At 39.5% G+C, this 25,002-nt stretch overlaps 1 long non-coding RNA gene across 2 annotated transcripts; it reads left to right on the top strand.

Moving 5' to 3' along the window:
• Positions 1-10,333: 10,333 nt before the first annotated feature.
• Positions 10,334-23,723, top strand: LOC132358889 (uncharacterized). Of its 2 annotated transcripts, none has more exons than XR_009500625.1 (3): positions 10,334-10,353; positions 19,720-19,891; positions 23,181-23,723. It is a non-coding gene; the product is annotated as an uncharacterized LOC132358889 (long non-coding RNA). The 2 variants fall into 2 exon arrangements; XR_009500624.1 differs by lacking the exon at positions 10,334-10,353 and adding an exon at positions 18,243-18,366.
• Positions 23,724-25,002: the final 1,279 nt, after the last annotated feature.

Raw genomic sequence — 25,002 nt, forward strand, 5'->3', positions numbered from 1 at the left:
TCATCAGGGAAATGCAAATCAAAACCACAATGAGATATGACCTCACTACCTATTATAATGTTTATTATGAAAAAAGACAAGAGATAACAAATCTTGGTGAGGATATGAATAAAGGGAACCCTTCACATCTCACCCCACCCCCTCCCCATATCCTCAAGTCCATTCTTTAGTAGGTCTGTGTCTTTAATCCCGCCTTGCCACTAGGTTCTTCATGGCCTTTTTTTTTTTTTTTTTTTTTTTTTTCCTTAGATTCCGTATATATGTGTTAGCATACTGTATTTGTTTTTCTCTTTCTGACTTCCTTCTAAGAAAAGGACTTGCAGGATGTGGTGGGAATGAGGTGAGCGAGGCCTTCAACTTCCATGCGGTTGCAGACATTTTGGAGGCAACTTGAACTCTTTGGATCATACTTTAATCCCTGATACCTAAGGATGGCGATCCTAATTTCAGCATCTGGGTGGTATTCATGAAAGGCTTCTGGTTGAATAAGTTAGGAAGGATGCTCATATGAATAAACCTTATTATATGCCCCAGTTTCTGGGCAGCCTGCAGTACCGAGTTCTGACCTGGGATTAGGATGCCTTGTGTGGAGCTAGTGCCACTGCAGCTCTTAAGTCTCATCCAAGATGGTTATTTTCCATGTGCTTTTGAGTAGCTGTTTCTTTGGCTTTCTAATAGCATGGATACTCAGCATAATCACAGACTCCTAGATATGAAAGTATCTGAATGATAATGTAGTCTAATTTCGAAAGAAATGAGATGAAAGAGGCCAAGTGACTTGCTTCAAGGTATCTGGTAGAAAAACTGGTGTTAGAACCTTGGTTCCGTGTTCTCAGTCCAGTGCTGTCTTGCAGTGCACTGAATTTTCAGAGAAAATGAGACTAAAGGCGGTGTTTTTCTATGTCCTCCTTTGCTCCTGGTACTTGACAGACCTGGAATCTACTCATGTATGTGTCAGGTTTTAGATCAGCAATAGGCTCACTGATTATGGAAATAATTGGGGAGATGTGGTATGTGTGAAAGTTTCAGGTAAGCGAGGCAAGGGGTTGTTGTGGTGGATTGGGAGATGTTTGCCAGTTCAACTCACATTTCTGCAGTGCGTGATGGGACTTGGGGCTCTTCTTTCTGTAGCTTATTAACAGATAAGCTGTTTCGCTGCTGGAGCTGCTGAATCTACAATAGCATGAATCAGCAAGAAGGAGGTGTGATTAGTCACGTGGACTTAGGCCTTTCCCATTGCCAAGGCTTGATATATTCACATCTTCCACTTTTTTTTTTCCTTCCGGTTTTACTGAGATATAATAATTGACATACAGCACTGTAAAAGTTGAAGGTATATAGCGTAGTGCTTTGACTTGCATACATCATGAAATGATTATCACAGTAAGTTTAGTGACCATTCATCATCTCATATAGGTACAAAATTAAAGTAGAAAAAAAAGTGTTTTTTTTCACATCTTCTGTTTTTTCCTCTTTGTAGAGGCTCATCACATGGAATGATAACATGTTTAGTCTTCTGTGTTACACTTGGTTTAGTCCACGTAATTACATGTAATGTAAAATTACATACAGTGCAAATCAGTCAAGAGGCTATCTTTCCTTCCTCCATCTCTGAGACATGGGTGACCACAGGAGGCCCCTCTGTTGACATTTCTTGCTCTTGTCGTGGCCCTGTTGCCAATCAGTCTAAAACAATATTTTTCTGTGAATTTCTTGTGAAGTTATTTACATGAAAAGTTTTCTAAACGTATGTAATTCAAACTTGATTCTTTGTTTAATGCCAGTGCAATTTTTATGGACTAGAAAAACAATTATATGAATTCTAGATTTTCCCGGGAAATCTATAACATGCAGATCTGAAGTTCATATGGGACCTCTGTCTCCTCGTGAGCCCTAGGTAAGGTACAGTGAGGATGGAGAGGTGGATAAAGGAAGGAGTGAGTGATGCTTCATTGGGGAAGGTGAGCAAGGTGGCCAGATAGGTTTGTTTCATGACAAAGAGTGTGATTTAAGCACTTACTTTCTTTTGAAAACATCTCTTTTCACCATCTCCCTATCCTGATATCACAGGAAGAAGGAAAAAACCAAACAAACCTGTTGCCTCATTTCCTAAAGCAGTGATTCTCAAACTTTAATGAACACGCAAGTCACCTTGCCTTTTAGAAGACTGCCGACTCTGATTTAATAGTGGTGGGGCAGTGGTTCTCAAAGTGTGTTCCTCAGAGCAGCAGCTCTGGTTCCGCCAGCCGTGTTAGAACTATAAATTCATGGACCTCGCCTGACCTGCTGAATTAAAATCTCAGAGGATCGGCCTCAGAAACTGTTTTTACACATTCACCAGGTGATTGTTGTGTACCTTGAACATTTGAGAATCACTGCCATTGAAGCTATTCTCTTGGGATTTTCCCAGGCCTCTGGTATTTGCTACTCTGTGATTGGGCCTTGGTATTATTCCCTTGCTATTTAGCAATTGAAACTTTTGGGCAGAGATGTTACTTGAGGCTCCTGACTGGATGATAGTGTCCAGCAAGTTAACTGGCTCTATTAAAGTATGTTTCTTAGTCCTTCACCACTCTCTCTGTTATAACCCTGATACTTTGTACAGCAAAGATGCCATTTCATGGAATCATGAACATCAGTACCATGGCTAGACACCATACATAACATGGCGATCGGGTAATACCTTAAAAGGTAGACTGAAAAAGAAACCGACGAAATAAAACACCCCAGAAGAAAACGCTCTTGTAGATTTTCAGGGGTTTTACATCTTAATATCAACTGAGTCCCAATTCACAGATAGTTTCAATCATATTAGTAGCCAGTGGGTGTTGTTACCTAGGTTCTATGCCTGCTTGGTTCAGATGAGTGCAAACATGCTTAGCAGTGCCTTTACCAGTGTTGCCATTACTGGTGAAGGAAGAATATTTTATAATAGGGATTGGATTCTCTCAGAAGTCAGTTTTCTTAAGGTATTTGCAAAGGATGAATGTTACCTCCTACAGTGTTTCAAGAGCTCTAACTTTAACTTTCTGAAAGTTTTATTGATTTCTTCCAAAGGCTATAGCTGGAGAAATACGCACTGTATGTTTGTCAGATTGGTTACAGGGTCTCCAATATAGGTGGGCTGAGGCTGTGTTTGTGCTTTTCCTCTGGGAGGTTTTTCATCTTAGAGAAAGGATCCATGTGTTTTGTGAATCTCTATAAAGCAATGAGAGGAGTTCAAAATGTATTAGAGTATTCGACAAGTGCTCCAAAGAGGGCTATTTGGGCACAAGGTCTAGATGCTAATGTATTATGTTCTTTGAAAACAGCTTAAATGTAAGTACATATAAGAACCCTAGTTAAGATTTAAGGGTAATGCTGTAAGATCTCTCATAAAGGATTCACAAAAAGTGCTGCAATTTTGTAACCTTTCCAGAAGCAATACAGTGTATGTTCACCCCTCATTTGCAACTTGAAGAAATTTATCCAGTTTATGCGGAAAATTGAAAAGAAGCAGATGCTTATTCCTAAGCTAGAGTTTTGAAGGCCAACAATTAAAATAAACATGTCTCTGCCAAAACTTGAACTAAATTAAAAAATTTAGCATATAAATTAAAGCTTACTTAAAACTAAATTTATCAAGGAAATACATTTGTTTTGCATTACTGATTTCAATTATTGTGAAAAGGCTTCATTTTTATGGAACACTGAAGATTTTTCAAAGTTTCCAACAATTTATTAGACAATTGCACCACTGAAAAGGAGTTACGAGTGTCTGGCTTAAATGTATGAACTATTAGCACATCGTTGATGAGCTTAGAGAGAGATGTTAAAGCAGCCATTATCCTCCTGCAGGTTCATGTTCCTATTCCCAGGGGACTGTAAGAAACTGGTTTGTAGCCTGAAAACAGATAAAGCCGTGGGCTGAGGATATACATAGCATCTCTTCTCTCCTATTCGTTTGTTCTTTCTCTTGGGAATCTGCATTTTGGGACATTGCTGATGAATTGCTGTCAGGCATGGGTACTCTTAGTTTATTGCCATAGAAGAAGAGAGAGATTACTTCCTTGTTTGCAGTACCTGTCTGCTCTAGTCCTGTCTGTACAGTGTTTCCTAATTAATATTTCCTAAACACCTACCTCATAACTTTTTGTCATTTACTAAATATTTATTTAGTTCTTGTTTTCCCAGCTTTCTTGAGGTATAATTGACAAATAAAATTGTATATATTTAAAGTGTACAAACTGATTTGATACACCTAGACATTGGGAAATACTGGTCCTGATCAAGTTAATTAACATTTTCATCACCTCACATAGTTCCCCTCTACCCCCATACCCTTGTTTTTGTTTTTGTTCTTTTTGGTGGTGAGAATGCTTAAAGTCTGTTTCAGCAAATTTCAAGTATACAAGACAGTATTATTAACTACTGTAACCATGTTGTACATTGGATCCTCAGAACTTATTCATATTCTTCTTAAAAGTGAAAGTTTGTACGTTTGACCAACGTTTTCCTGTTTCCCTCATCTCCCAGACCCTGGCAAGGACCCTTCTCTTCTGTTTCTATTAGTTCAATTTTTTTTTTTTTTTTTTTTTTTTAAGATTGCACATGTAAGTGATACCATGTAGCATTTGTCTTTCTCAGTCTGACTTTTTCCATTTAACATAATGCCCTCCGAGTTCATTCATGTTGTCACAAATGACAGGATTTCCTTCTTTTTTATAGCTACATAATATTCCATTGAATATATATACCACATATTCTTTCTTTGTTCATTGATGGACACAGGTTTCCTTATCTTGGCTATTGTCAATAATGCTGCAATGAACATGGGAATGCAGATATCTCTTTGGGATACTGATTTCATTTCCTTTGGATATGTATCCAGAAGTGGGATTGCCGGATCATTCGGTAGTTCTATGTTTAACTTTTTGAGTAACCGCCATACTGTTTTCCATAGTGACTGCACCAATTCACATTCTCACCAACAGTGTACAAGGGTTCCCTTTATTCATATCCTCACCAAGATTTGTTATCTCTTGTCTTTTTTCATAATAAACATTATAATAGGTAGTGAGGTCATATCTCATTGTGGTTTTGATTTGCATTTCCCTGATGATTAGTGATGTTGAGCACCTTTTCATATAACCGTTGGTCATTTGTATGTCTTCTTTGGGGAACTGTCTATTCAGGTCCTCTGCCCACTTTTTAATTGGATTATTTTTAAAATTTTGCTATTGAGGCATATGAGTTCTTTGCATGCTTTGGATATTAATCCCTCATCTGATAGGTAGTTTGCAAATGTTTTCTCACATTCTATAGGTTGCCTTTTCCTTTTGTTGCTTGTTTCCTTTGCTGTGCAGAAACTTTTTAGTTTGATGTAGTTCTACTTGTTTATTTTTGCTTTTATTGCCTGTGCTTTTGGTGTCAAATCCAGAAAGATATGGCGAAGACCTATGTCAAATAGCTTACCACCTATGTTTTCTTCTAGAAGTTTTATGGTTTCAGGTCTTACATTTAAGTCCTTAATCCATTTCACGTTAAGTTTTGTCTATGGTATTCTTTCGCATGTGGGTATCAATTTTCCTTACACCAGTTATTGAATAGACTATCCTTTCCCCATTTTGTGTTTTGGGCACCGTGGTCAAAGGTTAGTTGACTGCATATGCATCCCACATAACTATTTTCCTGAAAACTTTCATTTACTCCTGTTTGCTGTGCCAGGATTCATGGCCCTCAGTTTACTGTTCTATTTTCATTGATCCCTAATCATCACTCCGTCTGCTTCAGTCAGTCCAGTGATTTTCCTTCTTCCACCACATCTCAGGTTCATGCAAAGTAGCTTCTTGGGCAGAGTTGCCTTTTCTTTCTAAACAGGTCCAGTCAGATCATCACATATGTCTGCTTGTACATATAGAGGAAGGCAGACTATCAGGAGAAAACTATTTTAGGATTCTATGTTATAAACATTTTAACTAAAAAACTTTTAAATTTAACGAGTTCATGCTTCTTAAAAAGAAAATGCTGAACACAATTTAATCCTTTCTAGATAAATTAGAATGACATTATACACAGTAAAAATAAGTTGCATTGTAGTGATTTCTACTAGACAGGTAAGGTATTAAGGACTAGTTGTCTGATCCTACATTGAATAATACGTCTTGCAGCTGATATTTGTTTTTATAATGAATGCACACGTGTGTTGGTTTAAATTGCTGTGTTGAGATTAATGTTCTCAGAAATTATTTCTACATTACCAGGAAGTGGTACATTTGAAGCCTCTCCTGTACCATCTTGAGATTAAAAAAAAAAAAAAAAGAACTTTCTTTTATTTCCATTACTTAAGTTTATTTAAACTTGTGTTTAAAAAACAAAATATCTTCTCAAATCCCCAGTCATATTTCCATGCAGCTTGGTTCTAAGAGTCCTGGAAACAAAGAACAGTATCAGTCCAGGACCTTTGCAGGAAATGTTCTCAAGATCACTAGTGCATCTTAGGATGTTAGCCCAAGGGCCAACTGGGATATCAGGCCACATTGAAGAGATACTTTAATTTGTAAGATTTGTTGTGACCGTCAGACAACATATGTCTTTTGACTCCATTAAGGAATGTGTGAAGGCACAGCACTACTAATGCTACATTAGCTATCTGTCTTTAACTTTCAAAAATAATTTGAAAGCATTTTTAATGCCATTTTTCAGACGGCGAAAAGAAGTGCAAAGAAGTTAACTTGGCCAAATATAAGTGAAGGAGACGTGATTTTAGCTCGAGAACAAATGCTTTGTCTCATTACTGTACTGCTTCACTATAACAATCAAGATGTGGAGATTTCTAAAATTTTCACCATGAATGTTAAGAAAACACTAGATTGCATGATGTGTTACAGAAACACCCACTAAAATCCACTGAAGTAAGAAGTTGTGAATTCTCTCTGTACTTTGATAAATTCCCCTTGGGAGCACACCGGTTTGGAATCAAGAACGCTTGGTTCTAGTCCTAACATCTGCATTCTGTGGGTCTCAGTTTTTAATATTAAAACTCTCCAAGGCCCCTTCTTAGTGCAGTGATACATGCCTATGGAATTGGGGCTTTTTGCGTGCTTTATGAAGTATTTTAGAGCCAGCTGGCCTGGCACTTTACACTGGAGGAAAAAGTAGCCATTAAGGTCTTAAATTTGTCCCGTGTAGTAAAGACTGAAGGTGAAGATGAGAAGTTTTGTTTTCTTAGGTTTTGTTGAAGCAGGCTGCTACTGACTGCTGCCCTGGGATGCTTGGGATTCGTCATAGGGCCGGAGGCTGTGCCTGCCGGTCTGGCAGTGGGCCATCCTGGCGAAGCACAGCACAGGGGCTGGTGTGCGCTGCCACGTGAAGTATTAGATAACTGCCCAGAAGAGCTGCCATACATGCAGAGGAGGGGGTATTAGGGGCTGCCCATGGTAGTCATAAAATGATAGATATGAATCTAATCTTAGAAAAGCGAGTTGAACTCCCTCACTTTTAGTTGGGGCTCAAGGAAGTGAGGAAAGTTGTGCAAGTTTGTACCTTTAGTGTGAAAGTTGAGGATGGAATTCGGGTCTCCTGACTACTTATCTAACTCACCACTTACACTCATTTATGCTAAATACCATGCCTCCTTTTGCTCCCACAGGAATATGGTCACTTGGTGAATTTATGTTCATTTATTTCATGTACAACCTGAAATGCCTCTTCTTGCTTATCAAATCAACATAAAGCACTTGAAAATTGGATTCAAGCTTAGACAACAGACACAGTGACGTATTAAGATCATTTTATGCCGTATCATGATGATTTTTAGGGTGTTAATTAATTTCCGCTCAAGGAAGCATAAACAGCAACTACATGCAGGTAAAAGACAATAGACAAAAAGGTAGCAGTAAATGGTTGCCCTTTGGGTTCCACAGGGCTTGTGTTAGATAAGGTCTTACTTTGCATAGTTATGCGGTAAAGAAGAAGTATACTCCCCACTAGTAAATATTTCAGAGATGCTAAATTGGGAAACTGGCAAATTGCAGGTATGAATGGATGAGTACAGTGTGCTCAATGAATAAGGAATCAAAAGGAATCAGAAGGAATCGAAAGAATGTAGGCACCTTAAATGTATTCAGGTACAAAGAAATCACCACAAACGAGACCATGATGGAGGAGAGGTACTGGCTTGTCAATAGATTTGGGTTTGCAGTTTGGAAACCACTCTGTAAACTCCACAAAAACTGATAATTGTGCTAGTAACCTTGGTGTTGATAATCATAATCTGGGTATTCAGATTTACTGGCATGACATTATGCAAATCAGTTAACCTTTCTGAAAATCTAATTCCTCATCTGTGAAGGAGTTGGATTAGAAGATATTTCCTGGCTTAAATAACCACTGTTGGACAAAGAATCTTATAATTAGTATCTGCAGCTCTTCAGGAGGGAAAAAAATAACGATAATTGATAACTTCAATGAGTAACTTTATTTCTTTGAGTTATGGGATAGTCATGCTTTTTTCAGTCGTCATAGATACTCCCCATCGCCTAAGATTATAAATATATGAGGCTTGAACACACAAAGGAAACTTAGAGATAGTCCACCCCTACTCGAAATTTTATTCTTAAGGGTGGAGAGGCCTTGAATTACAAAGTGACTTGTCTAACTGGTTAATGGTGAAGCCCAAAGGACTAACAAGGCTTCCCAGTTCTCCACACACAGGGCTCTTTTCTCCTATAGGAAAAGGGGTAAATAGGTTTTCTTTCTCATGCCAATTCAGGTTGATTAGTAAGGCCTGGCTGTTTGAGAAAGACTGTGGAACTGAGAGCCAGGTACTATAGAAAAGACTAATGTTATTGATTAGGACTGTTTGCTAGATAAACAGAACAGGGAAGTCACCTATATGTTTGCCACCTCCTCTCAAAGCTATGGTTTACACATGTTCCTTGAGGTTAAACTTTGAATATTTCTTCTGCCTTGCTTTTTAACAACCATCACTCACAATATTAATTAATGTTGTCTAAGGTATTTCACTCTAAGAGACGGCCTATGTCTCAGTGGACCAAACTTGGATTTGGTCATTAGGAAATACGTCATTCTCAGTGCTTGGATCCTCATTGGGTTTTCTTGAGCTGTTTTTCATTTCTGACGCTGCTAAATGTTTTAGACTTCTCCATTAGCATCATGTGGCCTGTCTGACTAGGATTTCAAGCTGCCAGGGCAGGACCACAGCTCTGAGTACAGGCTGGCTGTAGTTTTGTCCCTCATTATAAGACCATGGAATACAGTAGGAGAGGAGCGGCAGATACCTTGTCCTTTGTGGTTCCGACAACTTAAGTGCAATTCTTGGCAGCCTAGTTTTAGACTCTGATATGGGCCTTTTCTCGTATGATGTTGCAGGAAGCTTTCTCTTGCTGCTGACATGTTCTGGCTCCTTGGTTTACTCAGAGGAGTGGTGAAGGAGACATACCTCAAGCCAGGAGCCGCTATGTTGGCCCTTATGCTCTACTTTCTATAACTTTGCAGGATTTTGGAAGAAAATGAGAATATACTCTGGAACTGGAGATACATATACCCACACATAGATTCGTATATATATATATTTTTTCACTTCTTCAGGTCTTTGTCCTCATTCCTATCATCTGGAATTGTTTTGAAAGAAAAACGCATATTACCCTCATAAGGAACTAGAGTTTAACTTCGGAAACTTATAACACATTTATAAAAGACACAAAGTGTTCTCTCTTTTTAGAACTGTTCAAGTGCAAGTCAGATTTGAGTTCAAATGGAATGAAATGCCGGTTTATTTCTGGAAGCAAGTTTAGTTATTTTCTAGTCCAGATTCTTTGTTTTACAGATGAAAAAATGGAAATCCAGGGTCTAGGAGGGTTAAGTGATATGCTCGGTGGTACATTTCAGAAGAAACAGAATAGGAAAAAGAATCCAGAACTTGCCAATTTTTGGTCTCACGCATTTTATCTCACACCGCACTACTGCCTCTGGGTTTAGAATTACAACAGTTTGGTTTCCTTTTAAACTGATGACTTAGGTTTTTGTTAAGGTTTGATTTACAGTTTAGTAAAAATTTAATACTTATGTTCATTTTGGGTTTTAGCAAGTCAATACTATTCTAGAGTTTTATTTTTATTTTCTTTAAGCCTGTAATGGGCATTGAGGTCTCCCTGTGGTCTCTGGACTTCTCTCTCGGCTTTGAAGATTCTGCTGTTCCCTGCTCCATCTCAACTTACGCATATTCTCAACCACAGGGGAGTCTGGAACATGCCAGACATTATGGTGAGGCTGTTACAACGCTCACCCCGGTCTAAAACCTAAGCCACAGGAGACACAGACTTCTGGTTCCGCAGAAAGCAGGTGTTACAGGTAAGGAAGGGAGCATAATGTACAACAGCCAGATTTTAAACAGCTCTGCTCAGATTTCATATTCCCACACTCCCTCTAATTTACAGGCTTCTGTTCACAGGTAGTTTGAAAACCTATCTGTACCAAATTTAAATATTCAGTGACTTGCCTATAACTAATCATACTTGAAATTAAAAAAGCATGTGTGAACAAGCGATAGCACTAACTAGTACTCACAGGGGAATATTCCAGCTATATTACAATGAGACTTTTGGCAGTAAAAGCACTCAAGTACTGTTTCTTAAAATGTAAGGATTAGGTGTTCTTGAGGTAGAAAAGAAAAATCTATTCTTTGCAGATGGAGGGGACAATGAAATGGATTCACTAGCAGAGTCACTTTTATGGAAATTTGGATCTGTACTGTGAAATTTTAGTGTTTAAACAAGATCAGAGGCCTTGTAGGATGATTTTTTAACATGCTGGATTAGAAACACCAGACAGAATTGATTCCCAGTAAAATGGAAAACGTCCTGAATTAAAAAGGGGCCTCAAAAAAAAAAAAAAAGGAGCCTCACTTGGTAACACTTAATTTTCTAACATGAGTGCTCCAAACTCTTAATAACTATTTTAAAACACTTGATAATTTCAGGTAAGATAAATTTTACATAAGAATAAAAATGGACAGCGTATATGAATTTGGTGAGACTGAGCATACAATGTGGATTTGCCTTGGAAAACTTGGGCAGTTTTTGAGATTATTGAAGTTGAGCGTCTGTTGCAAGATATCTAAGTGAACTCTCCCAAAGCATTTCCTGGAAGCATTTGCCCAACAAGTAATCTTCAAACAAACGAACAAACATACATACCCACCATTCCTCTATTCCGTGTAATATAATCCATGGACCAACAAGAATAAGCTTATTTTCTACTTGTACAGTTTTTGGGTGGTGCTGCTTTTCCTAACCTTCTCACCATCTGTCAAGACATAACTTTCATTACTCTCCAGCATCACTTTTAACAGCATCATCTTTCTTTTCGTCCTTTCTCCTTCCCTCCCTCCCTCCTCCTCTCCCCCTTTGCTTTTCTTCCCTGCCTCCTTTTTCTTTCTTTAAAAGGAATCTCTTTTGACCTGTGTTTTCCTCAAGGGTTCAATTGTTTTTATATTTCTCTCCCTCATAATACAGTCTTTGGGGATTTAAAAATACGACATAAGTAGAATCTTCTGTGATTTCTCAGCAGAAGGGAAGGTATGGTTTGTATTACTTTCTCTCATAGGATTCTTTATGGGGTAAATATTTCCAGATGCCCCAAATCTCTTTGTTACGTTTACTATAAGAACCAACAACTCTTCCTTTTTCTGTACGGTGACATGATTGGGTCCTGGGATGGCTCCCACTCGTATCGCTATGAAAACAGAAGTTTCATAAACCAGAGATGAGTTACTTCAACTCAGTTTAATTCAATAAACAGTTATTGAACATTTACTGTGTCCAGGATACCATTGGCCATGGTGAATGATACATGATCCCTCCTATCAAGAAATTTGCAATCTAGTATGGGAGAAACTATGCAAATAAATGTCCAACCATAAGATGACTGCTACGGTCTAGTAACAAGCAAAGATTTAGGAACTCAGTAGGTAAGCAAAATAAGTCGAATAGTAAAGATGAGGCTCTTTTGTTTGTCAGTATTTTACTTTAGCTCTGTATAGTTTTGAGATATGAAATGGTGTCATTTTACTTTACAGTTCTTGTTACTTTATAATCATTACCACGACTTTGTAGTCATAGCTCATGGGTAAGTTGCTTCACTTATGTGAATGTTATGGAGAAGTACTATGCTTCCGGTAGAGTCTTCTTCAGAAAGAGATTTATTGATTTGAGTTTATAACACTGAATTATGGTGTGGTAATACGTTTTACTTCAACTCGAAGATAGCTACTTTATCGATCCCGTGGGTAAACCCTTACTCTAGATCTGGGCGGTGAGCCCTCTCAGGATCAGCTGTCACACAGCAAGAGATAAGACTTCCTGGATCAGTTTTCTAAAGTGACAGGTTTATTCCCTGGTCAGGACAGAAGATACTGTTTTTAACGAACAGGCTAGACTTCTCTGTGTGCGTATTTGTTCCATGTGTTTCGGGGTGAGGATGGGGTTGAGGAGTCTACTCTGTTTTTATGGGGCATGAATCTGGCTTAAAAATGACAGAGCCCTTTAACAGGGAAATTGCAGCTGGAAGACACCAGCAACTAAGTAGATCTGGGACTTGAGAAACTGTGCCTCCCTGGAGCTATCCAGGGTACTGAACCACTTCTCCTTATGTTGCCTTCTAACCCCGCGAAACAAACATTCAGACATTTAAAAATATCTAGCTTTTTTTTTTTTTTCTGACTAGAGAAATTCTTTAACCTGTATATTTCTGATAACTGTTCTTGCTCTAGTCTTGGCCAGCTGTAGCAGTTCACCTCTTGTGTCTTTTATTCACTAAACAAATATTTAGGTATAACCTTCTCTGCGTTGGGCACTTTTCTCATGGTTAAATTACTCAGATTGAATATGATTATTTTTGCCTTTTTGTGAAATTTGGGTTAAAGAAACAAATTTTATGGGATGCCTAAAGGATCTCAGGTTTTCAAGTGTCGTTTGAAGAACCTGGTTTCTGGTCCAAAGGTTGTGTTTGTTTACGTTTGTTTACAGTACTTAGAATAGCCCTTGGCATAAAATAGGCAGCACAGAAATTTTATTCCGCTGATGATCAGATTTATTTTGTGGAATTTTTTTAAAAATAAATTTATTTTATGTATTTATTTTTGGCTGCGTTGGGTCTTTGTTGCTGTGCGCGGGCTTTCTCTAGTTGTGGCGAGCGGGGGCTACTCTTCCTTGTGATGCACGGACTTCTCACTGCGGTGGCTTCTCTTGTTGTGGAGTACGGGCTCTAGGCGCATGGGCTTCAGTAGTTGTGGCACCTGGGCTCAGTAGTTGTGGCTCGTGGGCTCTAGAACGCAGGCTCAGTAGTTGTGGTGCACGACCTTAGTTGCTCCGCAGCATGTGGGATCTTCCTGGACCAGGGCTCGAACCCGTGTCCCCTGCATTGGCAGGTGGATTCTTAACCACTGCACCACCAGGGACGTCCCATTTGTGGAATATTTTTCTATACCATGTTACAAGGAACATATTTCTTTTCAACCTAAAGGTAAAATTCTTTGAAGAAAAATTTTGCTCTAAGTGCTCTAGATGCAACATGCACATAATCCTGATGAATGTAGACTAAGCATTTTGGGACACTGTCATATACATTAGGACCAAAGTACAGGCTGACCGGAAAGAAAGGGACCAGAAACTTCCAGCTCAGACTTTTCTACTTATGTATTTTCTCAACCATCTTTTCATTCTATTTTATTCATACTAGTCTATTCTGTATTCAGGTAAACAACCACCACCTGTTCACCCCCTCTCCTCCAAAAGAGGAAAAAAAGAATTTTTCCTTTGATGACAGCAACACATGACCCAGGAAGGTGGAGTATATTCTAAACTGTCCTTTTGTAATTCCTTGTTCTAAGGATCTGGCAAGACAAATTGGTCTTGACTTCCCTGGAAATGTTGGTTTCTTTCAATGAGTATAAGGGGTACAGAATCAACAGTGTTCCTAGTGTTCTCAAGACCAGTTATTGTATGGGTCAGTAAGGCTAAACCCTTCACCCCCAACCTGGTGTTAATTTAATGTTATTCTCAGTAAATATCTGAGACAGACTGAATTTGAGCAGAATATAAAGTATCTGGCTGAAATTGAATCAGGTTCAGTGTTCTAACATAGCGATTTGCCACTACCCACATCTATTTCTGTGGTATGCCTTTTTTTTTTTTTTTTTTTTTTTTACAACATGTACATTTAGAAACTTGGTAAGGTCCAAACTGTATCATAATTGACTTGAAAATGTCAGTTTCTTGGGATTGCCAAACTCAAACACTTTTCTTGGTATCTCAGTGAGAAATCAAATTTGAGGTTGAAGAGTATTGACCAGTAAGCTTCTTTTCTAGAGATTGTTACTCTACCTTTGGTCATGGACCAAGTTTAATTATTCCTATTGCTTTTATTTCTCTTTCCTTAGGGAAGTGATAGGCACTTGTTTAGTCACCGGAAGTTGTGAGAATTTGTGGACCTCAGCAAAGACCCAAGAGACCTATGCAACAGTATTGTTTTCCTACTTATATACCCAGACCCAGTTTGTTTTAAAATCTATTTACTGATTCCACCTGAGTTGCATGACTTAGTTGTAATATAATCTCTTGATTTCTTGAATTATCTCCAGACTGGACTTCATGATTGATTTCTTTTTCGCCTTTGACTTATTCAGATGGAAATAGGTTAAACAAACAGAAAAACTTGACTATTATTCAAAGGCTGAAGGATTCCTTCATTACTTCCCTCCATTTCCTTGGGAATCAATACCATTGGCTGTTTTCTTTTAGTTAGCATAGTTTTGCTTGCTTAATATAATTAATATAGTAATTTAAGAGTTATATATACGTGATCTGACTTAACCTTCCAATTCTATGGTGTAGTATTACTACTGTCATTTTATGTGTGAGAAAGGTAATGTTCAGGGGGAGTTAAGGAATTTCTAATGACCATAAAATTAGGAGTCAGGACTGAAGATTCAGACCCAGCTCTCTCCGACATTAGTCACTGCTTTTAATCACTCTTCTGCTTGCTTTAATATTTCTTTACTGCCCACATAAAGTGCCATGTCAGAATATAGAAATGGTTATTAACTGAGGAAATAGGAAATATTTTGATGTTTTTAGGGAAATTCAAAACATTGTAGAATAAAAAGCTGGACATGATTTTATTGGCAGTTTTATCGCGATGGCTTAAAAGAAATGAAGTTGTTCCTGAAGGTACCTAGTTTATTGTCGTGAAATATATTTGCTTTGCCTCATGCTGTGTTTTGTAACATTTGGTCCTGGTAGGGTTTATTTGTGCGTGTAGTTTAATATAAAGATCTCAATTTTAACAAATACTGGGAACTCTTCGGAGAAAAAGCCAAAACAGATGTGTTTTTACTCAGTAGTTTTTGTTTAGGTCTGAACCTTTGATAGGAATTTGTTCCACAAATGTGGTTATTACAGAAGATGAAGAAAGCCAAGCTGAACACAAAGTTAGATGACTTGTCTATTTAATTTTAGGTGATACTTGCCGAATGTCTTGAGAAAATATTTTTTCAGCTTGTTTCAGAATTAGAATAGACTCTGTTGACATTTTATGCAAGCATATATCTGTTATTCCTTTTTAGAAATTCGAAGTAAATTCTTCTTATAAAAATAATACACAATCAATAATACACGACCATTTTCTATGAGGAAATTTTCAAATGAAAAAACATTAATCTCTAAACATCCGTAACACCAACCAGTTAATATGTTAGTATGTTTCATTTGGTTTTTGACACACGCAAGTGCACACAAAACTTAACATATAATTATATAATTTTATATGTAATTTTGTGTTCCAGTTTTCTACTTAATTAATAGCATTGTCTTATTTTGCATTTCTGTGACTTCCAGGGAGATATAATCTACTTTATTGGCCAGTTCTATCTAATTTGGGGTTCTCTGCTTGTGTGTATGGTGTATGTGTGTGTATAATTTAATATATATATGTGGGTGTGTATATATACACATATGTATAATTCGTTTTCTTGTTTTAGAAAAAGATGCATTGTATTCCTTTTAATACATCACAACTTACCCATTTTATTGGGAAGACTTTGCACATATTAAAATCTGATATATTAGGACTAATCAAGAAGAGGTCAGTGTGACTAAGATGCTTTTTAAATGTTTTTTTGTATTGTATATAGCAACTGGAGCTGCTTTCCCAACAGAAATTTGAAGTGATGCCGAACCTGTGCTAATGAATAGATATAATTAATTGGAAAACTTCATCTGTTTTCCTACAGTGTCTTAAAGACTTGAAAATAATCCCTCAGTAATTTAATCATATCTCCTAGTTTTCTCCTTTAATGGTATTACCTAGCAATATTTTTTCTTTATTTTAAGATCATCTTCAGCCTAATCCAGATAGCCCTATTAAATTATCGTATCAAAAACCAACGATAATTTTCTATACCTTTTATTTTCATAGGGAAATATTTTGAGATCCACCAGTGTGATTAAAAAATAGAGCAGGTGGAAGTGGGGCAAGGGTGGGAATTGACATCTGATGCAAGAGCCAAGGAGGAAACCATTGTTTTTACTCTGGTCAGGTGATATCATGCTAGCCTTACATTTCTAAAATTTGAGTATCTTTGGAATTATATTCAACTGCAGCAGTTTAAGTTGTAAATGCTTTAATGTTTTCAAGGCATGTCTTTTAGTGACTAAACTTTTCTAGTGCATTTATTTCAGTAAGGTTGAGGGGATTTCTATTGGATGATCTTCTCCAAATGAGGTAAATATTCTAATGGTAACTGTCCTCCTGGAACACATATCTCTTGTTATTAAAAGTTTTCTAAGAGTACTGATGAATTTAAATGACTCACAGTAGCACAATAGGCATTTGAGTTAACCTGATTTTTAGCAACAACTTTTTTTTTACTGTGAAACTTCTTATTCCAAGATGTTGGGGGAAAAGGGGAAAAACTACAAAGAAAAACATAAAATTTAAATGAACTGCCACTACTTAGATAAATCAGGGTCAACATTTTTTTTTTAAACATCTTTATTGAAGTATAATTGCTTTACAATGGTGTGTTAGTTTCTGCTTTATAACAAAGTGAATCAGTTATACATATACATATGTTCCCATATCTCTTCCCTCTTGTATCTCCCTCCCTCCCACCCTCCCTATCCCCCGCCTCCAGGTGTTTACAAAGCACCGAGCTGATCTCCCTGTGCTATGCGGCTGCTTCCCACTAGCTATCTATTTTACATTTGGTAGTGTATATATGTCCATGCCACTCTCTCACCCTGTCACATCTTACCCTTCCCTCTCCCCATATCCTCAAGTCCATTCTCTAGTAGGTCTGTGTCTTTATTCCCGTCTTGCCACTAGGTTCTTCATGACCTTTTTTTTTTTTTCCCTTAGATTCCATATATATGTGTTAGCATACTGTATTTGTTTTTCTCTTTCTGACTTACTTCACTCAGTATGACAGACTCTAACTCCATCCACCTCACTACAAATACCTCCATTTCATTTCTTTTTATGGCTGAGTAATATTCCATTGTATATATATGCCACATCTTCTTTATCCATTCATCCGATGATGGACACTTAGGTTGCTTCCATGTCCTGCCTATTGTAAATAGAGCTGCAATGAACATTTTGGTACATGACTCTTTTTGAATTATGGTTTTCTCAGGGTATATGCCCAGTAGTGGGATTGCTGGGTCGTATGGTAGTCCTATTTTTAGTTTTTTAAGGAACCTCCATACTGTTCTCCATAGTGGCTGTATTAATTTACATTCCCACCAACAGTGCAAGAGCGTTCCCTTTTCTCCACATCCTCTCCAGCATTTATTGTTTCTAGATATTTTCATGATGGCCATTCTGACTGGTGTGAGATGATATCTCATTGTAGTTTTGATTTGCATTTCTCTAATGATTAATGATGTTGAGCATTCTTTCATGTGTCTGTTGGCAATCTGTATATCTTCTTTGGAGAAATGTCTATTTAGGTCTTCTGCCCATCTTTGGATTGGGTTGTTTGTTTTTTTGTTATTAAGCTGCATGAGCTGCTTGTAAATCTTGGAGATTAATCCTTTGTCAGTTGCTTGATTTGCAAATATTTTCTCCCATTCTGAGGGTTGTCTTTTGGTCTTGTTTATGGTTTCCTTTGCTGTGCAAAAGCTTTGAAGTTTCATTAGGTCCCATTTGTTTATTTGTGTTTTTATTTCCATTTCTCTAGGAGCTGGGTCAAAAAGGATCTTGCTGTGATTTATGTCATAGAGTGTTCTGCCTATGTTTTCCTCTAAGAGTTTGAAGGCATGGGAGAGACTTAAGTTACCCACAAGAAGATCCAAAGAATCATAGGTCTGAGAGTTTTTTAAGTGGGTATACTTGAGGATGTTTATAAGCTGAAAGAAAGTAGCCAGCAGAGGAAGGGTGTGAAGATCTAGGAGAGGAAATGATTGTTCATTTGTTTTCAAAAAGCTGAATACTTATCGTGTGCCTGGCCTTCTTCTAGGATCTGGGGTTCACACCATCTGTTATCTCTTCTGCAAGGACAGTTCAACTCATCCCCTGGTGAAGAGAAGTCAGATTATTCTTTGCATCCAATGCAGGTGTAGGAACTGTTCTGTACCTCTGAAGGGACTTTACTTAACCAGAGTAATAAGTTAGAAATCAAAAGAAATTAGAGCTGAAAGGACCTTAAAGGCCACTGTACTTAATTTTGCCTAATATTTTACATTGAATGTAAGAAAAGTTTATTGCAGAGCCTGTTCTCTTCAGAGTTCCTTCAGTGAACTTTATGTCTTCAATCCAGTGGGTCTAGCTCGTAGATTTTGGCCTCCTCCTCAATTTGCTTCTTCATCCATATTACATTTTGCCCGGACTATGGCAGAAGCTCCTGGGTGGTTTCGCGGCCCCTGGGCTCAGTTCCTCTAAGTTCATCTGCCTACTCGGGTTGAGTGATCTTCTAACATAAAAAGATACGCTTAAAATAATGCTGCTAATGGCTTGCCCACACAGAGTTAGTGCATACTAGCCGCCCAGCGTGTGCTCTGCACAGAGGCGTGTAGTCTGAACTGTGCTCGGCCAAGCCTCCTGGGGCTCTTTGGCCCTGAGGAAGGGGAGCTTTTTGGGATCACTCCCTTTATCTAATCGGTCCTTCAGCAGCGGGGCACCTTTTTCTAATCAGCGGAGGCACCCTTACTTAGCCAGTGGTAACCCCAGGCCTCATCACCTGTGGGATACAAGCCATGCTGTCTCCCAGGCTTGCTTCCGCCAACATCTCTATTTTCCTTTCTGTCTGTTCTCACATTTGGACCCCTGGCCTTTAGTCATCCCCACCTGCAGTATTTACAGTGCCCAGCAGGTGTCAGGCTTGAGTGTCTTTGCACAGGTGCTCCCTCTGCAGTTAATGCACCTCCTACTCCACCTCTGCATAGCCTCAGCTTTTTAGATTCTGCTTCAGGGTTATCATGAAGCTGTCACTTAGATATAACATTTTGCCTCCAAGGAACCTCTGTGCATAAAGGTTATGCTTCTTTATCTCATGTGATTCAAATTTTCACGTCCCTCCTTAATGCAGGCTTTAAGGGCAGGAGTCGTTTCTTATCCTTAGCACAGAGCAGATGCTTTTTTTTTTTTTTTTAAAGGTGCTTTTTAATGATGATAAAATGTATGGTTTAAATCACTCATTTTACAATAATTTTGCTTTAGGTTGTGACAGAAATAAAGTTTACAGAAGTCGTGTTCCTGCGATAAGAAATAAAGATGTGACCTTCCAGTTGTGTAAAGCTCTTAAATGCTGTGTGAGTGCGTCGGGTGCGCTAAGGAACCTGGAGCTAAATGGGCTAGTTCTGAGAGAGAGAGACTTAACTATGTTAACAAGGTAAGCCTTCATTGTATCCTGCCAACATTTGATAGTTGCTTTTGGGGCAAGCTAAACCAATAAAAGTTTAAACTTTTTCTCTCCATTAAAGGGATTGAATAAATTGGCCACTTTATCAGCACCTCATGCCTGTCACATTAATGGCTGAACTAGAAAATCAGAAGGATCAGCACAGGTTTTATTTTCTTAATCCTTACCTCAGGGTGGAGAAAGGTCAATCCCGAACTGAATCCCAAGTTTAGACCAGGAAGCCCTCGGGTTCCTTATAGTATCTCAGAAATATGGGAAAGTAGAAAGGAACAATAAAGTGTAGGGCAGATTAGCCTCATTTTCCTGTGAAGCTTGAGGAGAGGGAGGGAGGAGGTGGATGACCATGGGCAGTTGGGCAGGTTGTGCACTGTACAGCACCATAAATGTAGAACGTTTGCATATATTATTATGACAGCCTTCTGACAGATGGAAATGGTGTCTTGAGGAAGTACCTTTTTCTGTTTCTCTTAGAGAAGTGCTTCTCAATGGGAGTGATTTTGTCCCCTGGGGGATATTTGGCAATATCTGGAGGCACTTTTGGTTGTCACAAGTAGCTGATGTGTTACTGGCATCTAGTAGGTAAGGACAGGGATGCTGCTAAACATCCTACAGCGCACATGGCAGTCACACACAACAAAGAAACAAAGTCACACATTGCCTAGCTCAAAATGTCACTAGAGCCGGGGCTGAGAAACCCGGGTCTAGAGGATGAAGGTGAACCTCCCTGTCTCTGGTATCTTTTCCCTGCTTGTTCTGGAGAAATGACAGCTGGAGAGGGAGTGAACCATTTCTGACTCTGCATCCAATATGCTCCAGCAGCCTGTAGTACATCATGTACTCATAGGGCCAGTGTGCCTGGAGGAACCCAAGGCTACCTGATGGCAGAGCTGTGGATCAGGGTGACAGCCAACATGGGAAAAGCCTTCCTGCCTCCAGGCCCTCGGTTCACCAGGCCCAGGTGTCTCTTCCTTCCATCCATGGGCCTCTGAGATGAACCAGCTTTCCTTGTCCCTCCTAAGCTTCCCAGGTTGTGAGTCCTTGCCTCTCAAGAGTGGGGCACAGTATCCTCAGGTTTGCTTTCCACGCTGCCTCCTGAACCAGTTTTGGAAGGTTTGTGGATGATCAGTTGGGGGATAACAGGTAGAAAATTGAGACAAAACAGTGAACTCCGAGACTGGTGACTGGGTTCAAATTCCAGCTTTTCCACATGTCAGATGTATGGCCTTAGGCAATTCACTGAACATCTCTGTGCCTCAGTTTTCTTGTCTGTAAGATGGGGGTGAGAACAATAGTGCCCACTTCATAGGGCTATGGTGAGGATCGAGTTAGTATTTGGCATGTATTTGGCATGTAGCAAACAACATGTAAGCGGTAGGTGTTCCAGGCCTCATTCCACGTTAATTTTTGGTATCTGTATGAGTTTGCTAGGGCTGTCATAACAAAACACCACAGTCTGGGTAGCTTAAACAACAGAAATTTATTTCTCACCGTTCTGGAGGCTGGAAGTCCAAGGTCAAGTTGTCAGCAGGGTTGGTTTCCTCTGAGGCTCCTGAGGGAAGAGCCTGCTCCAGCCTCTCTCCTTGGCTTGCAGAGCGCCGCCTTCTCCCTGTGTCCTCACAGGGCTTTCACCCTCTGGGCAGGCCTGGTGTCTCTCTGTGTGTCTAATCTGCATTCCTTATAAGGACACCAGTCAGATTGGACTGGGATCCACCCTAATGGCCTCATTTTAACTTAATTACTCTTTAAAGGCCTGATCTCCCAATACAGTCACATGCTGAGGTACTGGGGTTTAGGGCTTCATCCTGTGAATTCCGTGGTGGACACAACTCAGCCCATGACACCTGACAAGGACCTGGTAACAACACCAACATGGTTCTAACCATGTTTAACTGTGATACCAGATGCAAAAAAAAGCCAGGACAGACCTTGAGGCCATTACTCTAAGTGAAATTAGAGAAAGACAAATACTGTATGATCTCACGTATACGAATCGAAGAAAACTGAGCTTATAGAAACAGAGAACAGTTCAGTGGTTGCCAGAGGTGGGAGTAGGGGGGATGGGAAAGGTGGTCAAAAGGTACAAACTTGCAGTTATAAGAGAAACAACTCCTGGGGATGTAATGTACATCGTGATGACTATAGTTAAAAATACTGTTTTCTTTTTTTTTTAAACATCTTTATTGGAGTATAATTGCTTTACAATGGTGTGTTAGTTTCTGCTGTATAACAAAGTGAATCAGCTATACATATACCTATATCCCCATATCTCCTCCCTCTTGCATCTCCCTCCCACCCTCCCTATCCCACCCCTCTAGGTGGACACAAAGCACCGAACAATACTGTTTTTTAATTTGAAAGTTGCTAAGAGTATAGATCTTAAAAGTTCTCATCACAAGAAAAAAATTGTAACTATGTGAGGCGGTAAATGTTAACTAAACTTATTGTGGAAATTATTTTGCAATTTATACACATATCAAATTACTATGTTGTACACCTGAAATTAATATAAAATTATATGACAATTATATCTCAGTAACATGGGGGGAAAAAAGGAATCCAATATCTCAGGTATAAAGCCTCCCTCCTCCTTCCCTCTCACATTCTCAGGAAGACCTCAGGCCCGGGCCTTACACCTGCCTTGAGTATATTCCTATTAACTGTGTCAGTAAATGGTAGGTGCTTCCCTTCCACACCTTCCTTTGCTCGTCATTGGAGAATATGCTAGAGCGACACTAGAAAAGTGATCACATATCTCCGATTTTTGTGGACAATCATGGTTTCAAAAATTCTGTCCTCTTGTCCACCTAAGAACACTGGTATTTTTCATACTACAGGTTCCAAAATGTGGTTCAGAAATCATGGTCACGGTGCCTGCCATGCCAGGATGGCAACTTGGAGGGCTGGGGAGGGCGTGGCAGGTGGCAGGTGGGGAAAGCCGGCAGCCAGAAGGAGGAGAGGACAAAGAAAAAGACCCAGGAAATTCGTATCTCTAGAACAAATTCCCAAATAGTAAGAGTTTACTGTAGCAGCAAGTCCTAGCCTCTAGTTTACTGCTAAATCTAGTCCTCAAGGAGCACAGCAGTCAGAACATTTAATACAAAATTTCCTAGCTCTAAAACGGAAATATTAATACCTGCTTGTTGTGTTTGGAAGTTATTTCAAAAAGTAACGCTAATATCAATAAAGCCCTTTATAAAAGAGCTAAAGGAACTCTGTAAGTATTACTTTTGTTTGTTTGTTTTTCCATCACTCTTCATAGCTGCCAAGCAGTAACGGCTGTCTTTGTACTGAATCCCGGAAGTGTCTCTGTATCCTGGAAGTATTGCAATGATCGTCTTCACACCTGCAAAATATTCCTGCACCGTGTACGCAAATGATTATGGCTCCGCTCTCGGGCCTCATCTGGGAGCTACTGCATGTGAGGATCAAATTGATACACATTAGGGCATCCTCAGCGGTCTTTGGCAAAGGCCTATAGATTACCTCGCTATCCAATTTGTTAACTGGACAGCAGAGCCTGAGTGGAAAGAACAATGCGCTCGTCAGTTGGGAGAAGCTCCTCCAGGTATCAACAGATACAAGCAAGGCAATCTCACTGTGCAGGTTGATTAGAACTGGGTTTGTATTTTGGACAATAAACTCTACTTATGATAGTCTCCCAGTCACTAAGTATCTCTGCTGTAAGAGAAAACTGGGGCTATTAACTTCTCCAGATAGAACCCGAGGGAAAAGTGATCATTTCTTCTATAAGCAGAAGGGAAGGTTCTCCTCAATAAAGATCAATTAAACATCTCTGTTAAAAGACTGCTTGGAGCTGGTGCCAAAGGAAATTCCACTGTATTAACCCGTGCTCCCTCCAACCCTCCCCACCTCTGTAGCTTGCACTGGGGAAAATTGTAAGAGGACGCTGGCTACTGTAAGCTTTATAAGGTGACAGTCGCTCTCACATCCGTGGCTGAATGATCTTTGATGTTGAGTGATTTTTCCTGCATTTAGCAGGGGTATTCCCGGAGGATGGCAGGCAAATCAAACGCTCCTCTGAATTCAGCTGAGCATCAATCATCCTCATGAGGGAGTAAAAAAAAGAATATAACAATAGGTACCGGGAAAAATGATATGGTGGTCTGAGCTAGTAATTCCCAGGATGCAGGAAGAGTTTTGGGGGCCCTAGAAAATCCACTGCATAAAGAAAACCCGCCACAATCTCCACCAGCATCTTATAGTTACCACCTCATTCTTGTCCTTTAAAATACAGTGTGCTGTATTTTAAAATACAGTGTGCTTGTCCTTTAAAATACAGTGTGTCTTGTACATTAAAACACAGTGTGCTTCTACTCTCTGGCTTAGACTGCATCCTCTCATGTAAATTCCATCTGTTCTTGCTTGAGGGAGGGCAGACACAACCTTGACTTTATCCTCTTGATGAGAGTGATGTTTCATGGTGTTGGGAGGATTTTCATTGGGTCAATTGCCTGATTGAGACATTGCCTTAGTGAGGTGACAAATAGCAGGCATTAATGTCTCTTTTTTAATGGTATGATGAATGGTCTAAGAGAAGGGTCAGCAAACTGTAGCCAGCCGCCTGTTTTTGTAAATAAATTATTGGACCACAGCCAGGCCAGTTCATTCATGAATTTTCTCTGGCTCCTTTTGCGTCGAGTAGTTGTGACAGAGACCTAACGGCCCACAAAGCCAAAGATACTCCCTGGCCCCGGCCACCCCTGATCTAAGACCGTTCCCACAGTCCTCTGATGATAAGAATCACCCGGATCATTTGTTCAAAAGACAATTTCTGGGTCCAGCTTGGAACCCCTGAGTCAGAATCTCCAGGGAAGGGGCTTTGGGAAGGTAGAGTGAACAAGCTTCCCGGGTGATTCTTATCCCCAGGGAACTACTGGTCTCAGGTGTGCCTGCCTACCAGGTAAGGAGGAGGTTTTCAAAGAGGCAGTGGGGGTGGGGGGTTGGGCGGAGTTTGCCTTGGAGAGCACGGGCCTTGCGGTTTCACTGCTGGGACTGCATCCCAGCTCCGCTTCTCCCCGAGCTTCGCCACCTCGGGTAAGTTCCTTTTAACACTGTTTCCT

Source organism: Balaenoptera ricei, unplaced genomic scaffold, assembly GCF_028023285.1.
Source record: "Balaenoptera ricei isolate mBalRic1 unplaced genomic scaffold, mBalRic1.hap2 scaffold_495, whole genome shotgun sequence".
Lineage (NCBI taxonomy): Eukaryota > Metazoa > Chordata > Mammalia > Artiodactyla > Balaenopteridae > Balaenoptera > Balaenoptera ricei.